The following is a 5,197-nucleotide window of genomic DNA, read 5'->3' on the forward strand; positions in this document are numbered from 1 at the left end:
AAACGATGATAGGCTGTTCTATTAAGGCATCTTGTGGTGTAAAGGTCACCAATTCAAAACTTAGTGGGCTTAGATGACCATGGGTCAGGGCTATTGAAGGCACAAATTAAGTGTGCGAGTGATTACATGATTCACATTGCCTAATAAATAAAAAAATAGCAATAAAGATGTACTTTTTAATTATGAATGGGTCATGAAAATAGAAAACAAAAATCTTCTTAATTAGCTTGTAATAAGAAAAGCAATGATTACTTATTTATGATCATGAGTTATTAATGAAATCAGAAAAAGATTGTTTTTTATAAGTGGATACTAAACACAACCTATTAGACTTTAATCATAATTGATTGCAAACAAGTTGCTTTCAAAGATTAGATTCTATTTATAGTTGATTGCAGGCGAGCTGCTCTAAAAAGATTAGAGTCAATCATAGTTGGTTGTATTCTAGGTGTTCTACAACTTAGTATGGGGAAGATGTCATGTATGTGAATACAAAAACAAAAAAACTACATATTTATATATTTACAGGAAGAATAAAAAACAAAAAAGAAATAATTGCATATGTAAAATGTACATGACAATGTTTAAAAAACAAATTAGCCTAAATCTAATTTAGAGGAATCAAATTCTTAAAGCACATTTTTTAATTAGAAACTAGTACATGCAAATTTATATCTCAAATATTTTAATCCCTTTGGATAGTTGATAAATTCGGGTTCAAAATGGATTTAAGTTATTTATAAAGAATTTGCATTTAAAAAAAAAATTAATGAAATTATATATGAAGTAATTTCAAACATTATATTTTTCTTTATTAATTAAATGAATCATCATAACATAAATTAATTTATAATTAAATTACAATTTGTCCTTGATGTGAAGTCACTGATTTAATGATATATTGGACATGGTGAAAATGTAGTCTTGCTAAGCTTATAAAAAATAATAATTTAAATTACAATTTAATTAAAGATTAAATATGACTAAAAAAAATCAAACTTAAAAAAAATATCACTAATATTAAAAAATAATAAATAAAAATATATTTTTTTTAAAATAAGTTAAATAAAAAATATAAATTTTACTAAATTCAATAAAGTGTTTGAAAAGGGTAATTTTTCTTGGTAGATGGTAAAGACCATCAAAAACCTTTGGGCAGAGCGCAAAGACTATTTAAAGAAAAACCTTCTCTAACATCGAGGAAATATGAGTGTTGAATTTACTTGTTTTTGGTTATTAAATTTTTTAGAGCAAGGAATTTGTTAAGGATTTTTGTAAAGGGTTTTTTTGGGAAGTTTTTGGTGAAAATTTTGGTAGAGATAAATTACCATGTCTGCATTGAGGACTCTCGGGTCATCATTAGGATTGATCATTTTCATTATAGGAAGTTGTGGGAGGCCATTGAAATTGAAAAGCATGTGAGGAATCTCAATAGGGATGATGGTTGGAAATTAAGTAGGAGTTGGGTTCTTGCCCTTTCGTCTTGATTTCTCTGTTTATTTTAATAATAAATTTGATTTATTATTTATTTTGTATAAATTAGTTATTTTTATTATTTAAACCTTATTTCTTTTCTTGTGTGTTTTATATCCTTCTCTTAACCGTTATATATTTTTTCCTTGGTATTTGTTTTTTTTGTAAGCTTGGTAGGACTACACCTTCATCATGTCCAACTTCTCACCTAGATTGGGGGATAGCACAAGATTTGAACCCAAGACTTGTCGTTCGATGAGACTTCATTTCCACGACCATTGCCAATTGAGCGACCCCAAGTTGACCTTGGTCTTTGTTTTTTGAATAATATTATTTATATTATTCATTTAATATATTTACGTCGTAAGGCATTCCCCTCTGAGAATAACTCTCCTCTTGTGATTCGTGGATCTAGTCTCCACCGTTAGATGGCTTGTTAGACGATTAAAATGTCATCAATTGTTCGATCTCACCATTGTCTTCCAAACTCTTATTTATTCAGTTAGGTCATTTCAGAGTGCAATTCGGCCTTTTGATTTAGGTTTATATTTCTTCCTGCTTAGCTTTCGTGCAGACGTCTTCACATACGTCTTCCCAAGGCTCTCTTGTTTTTGTGTCATTTTTCCTCGGCTTCTTGATTTTTTTGTGCACTTAACCGGGATTCCTTCAATTATTTTGAGGGTTTTTTTCGAGGTTTCAAGCGTTTAAACCAGCAACAATGAGGGGGTGAATTTTGATCCACATTGGACAGGTCGACATTTAGGTTGTCAATGCTTATTGGGAGATTTATTGTCTTGAGCACGACATTAAGCCTGATGGACAAATGCTTAGTGATAACACCGTTGGCAATGGAGATGATGCATTCAACACATTTTTCAATGAGACAAGTGTTGATAAGCATGTTCTCCGTGCTGTGTTTCTGGATCTAGAGCTAGCTGTCATCGATGAAGTTCGAACCAGCACATATCGGCAGCTTTTTCACCCAGAGCAGCTGATCAGTGGCAAAGAAGATGTTGCCAACAACTTTTCTCATGGCCATTATACCATTGGTAAGGAAATTGTGGATCTGTGCTTGGATCGAATCCAGAAGTTGGCAGACAACTGTACAGGCCTGCAAGGTTTCCTGGTCTTCCATGTTGTGGGAGGCGGCATTGGATTTGGTTTGGGGTCCCTTCTGTTGGAGAGGCTTTCTGTCGATTATGGAAAAAAATCCAAGTTGGGTTTCACTGTGTATCCATCTCCATAGGTTTTCACATCTATAGTCGAGCCCTACAACAACGTGTTGCCAACACACTCACTGTTATAGCATACAAATGTGTTGCCAACACACTCACTGTTATAGCATACAAATGTGGTCGTGTTGTTGGATAATGAGGCCATCTACGAAATTTTTCATCGTTCCCTGGACATCGAGCATCCTACATACACTAACCTTAATAGACTTGTATCTCAGGTCATATATTCCCTGACTGCTTCTCTGGATTTTGATGGTGCTCTGAATGATGATGTCATTGAGTTCTAGATAAACTTGGTGTCATATCCTCATATTCATTTCATGCTTTCTTCATATGCTCCTATGATCTTTGTTGAGAAGGCCTACCATGAGTAGCTGTAGAACCCCAGCTAGACTTTCAGGGACTTCGACCAACCCTTAGTCTAGACAAGGCCTCAAAATAATGGCTCTCTGAGCACACCGGTCGACCTTATCACAAAAGTTTCCCATCTATGCTAATATTTTGACTATTATAGTTGAGTTTGAGTGGTTTCCTAAGGTTGTGATGGCTACAGAGGGTAATCCTCTAGCGGTGGAAGGGGAGTTTCCCTCTGGCAGGTAATTTTTTTTTTGTTCTTGCATATATGTAATTTCTCCCTTGCTAATAAAGAATTTGAAGGCTATAACTTAAATTTCCTTTCGTTCATTGATGCAGGTGGAATTATAACAGTTTCAAGGATTTCAGGTTCCAAGTTTGAGGGTTGTTCTTTTCGAGTTGAGTTGAGCAGATGCATACGCCAACCTGTGGTTGGTAGTTACTCGAGGTGAAAAAAAGGGCTTTGTCCCGTTTTCCATTAACAGTGGTTCTTATTCCAATTCATTTGGTAGGAATGGTTCATAGTGTTTCATATCTTGTTACTATCACAATATTCATATTTGTAGTGGGTGAATTTTCATTTTGCAGCTATACCAACATTATATTTTCCACCAAGAACACACCTAGATAGTGTTAGAGGCGGGCCTTATTTTGTGCAGCCCCCACCTCTTGGTGTGTTCATTTCTACACCTGATCCTCATTTGTGTGCTAGCATAGTCAATCAGATTGAGTACTACTTCAAGTTTGCTCAGACATACACTTTTATTATTTGTGGCCTATTTTCATGAACCAATTAGTATGTTTGTAATTCATCAAAATGTGATTCTTTTGATTTTTTAATTCTATGACAAATAACTCATGCTTACTCCCATCACAGTCAATCGAGTACCATGCCAGGTTTTCCTGTGCAGGGGTCTGATTATTATTGTTCCATTAGCATGAACCAATTGATATGTTTTTTCCACTCATAAAAAGAACTTATATTCTCATTATCAAAAATATACATTGTGCAGACTAACAATTGATATGTTTACTTATTAATAATTATAAAAATCCTCTTTACTTGAACTTTCTATCTGGTTACAATTAGTTTGTTCTTACCCCATTGTGTTGTACATTATTTACACTTTATTTGTTGTCTGCAGTGTTGTAAATTTATGTAAAGATCTCTTTTTGTGTCTGAATATGGATGGGCAAGGTTGGGTGCCTATTTCATTAATCACAAGTTTTAGTTTAGTGAAATATTGGATAAGTGTTCATCTGCTATTGTTCAATTTATTTTAAAGCCTACTAATGTCTACAATTGATATCCCAATAAGTCCATAACTTTTCTGGTTTACATAATGGAGATTATTTGGTTTTTGTTCTGGGGTAGTAAATCTTGTATATAATAAAAGCTTCTATAATATATTTTTGCAGGTTAAGGCATTAACATTTGACATAAACCTCATACTTTTTGCATTGCGAAGTTTAAGTTGTAGAAATTCTGACTGTAAATTAACTCGATAATGAAATAAAACCAAAGCAAAATACTATAATCTACTTCTACTATCAATTTGCGGAAGCTTAAAGATTGAGCTAAACAATATAACTAGAAGAAGAAGAATCAATGCACAATACATAGAAGAATACTTCGGGGAAAGACTCAGCTAAAAATCCCACTATTTGTATTATCATACAAAGTGGAAATACATAAGAATTATATAAAGCCTTAACTCTCACAACTAGCCAGCTCTCAGTACAATCCTCACAGATGCTCACAGGAAATCTTGGCTTCTCACAAGCCTTCCTCTCTGCCCTCCAAGCTCCTATTTCCTTGTGTTGTTTCTCCTGGGTGATCCTCCTATTACCAAGTGGAAAACTGATCTCACACACTGATCTCACACCCTATCAGAACTGTGCAATCCTCAAGGAATCTTTCCTTCTGCGTGCATGAGTTTTCTTTATAGGAAAACACATGCAACTGATAGTACATTGTCCTTGACATTTAGTTCAACTAGGTCTTTCTCAGAATAGACATGCATGAGTTATTGATGAGGGAATCTTCAATTATCTGGAGTACATTGGTTGAGTGCATGCATGCATCAACTAACTAATAACTTACAATTAGTTCCTCAAACAATTTGGAACTAATT

At 33.9% G+C, this 5,197-nt stretch overlaps 1 pseudogene; it reads left to right on the top strand.

Moving 5' to 3' along the window:
- The first annotated feature begins 2,191 nt into the window (after nucleotides 1–2,191).
- On the top strand, nucleotides 2,192–3,082 carry LOC149187972 (tubulin alpha-1 chain pseudogene; annotated as a pseudogene).
- The last annotated feature ends 2,115 nt before the right edge of the window (nucleotides 3,083–5,197 follow it).

The sequence above is a fragment of the Pinus tabuliformis genome, chromosome 3_1 (assembly GCF_031772625.1).
Source record: "Pinus tabuliformis cultivar Carrire ecotype Pingquan chromosome 3_1, CPIR1, whole genome shotgun sequence".
NCBI lineage: Eukaryota > Viridiplantae > Streptophyta > Pinopsida > Pinales > Pinaceae > Pinus > Pinus tabuliformis.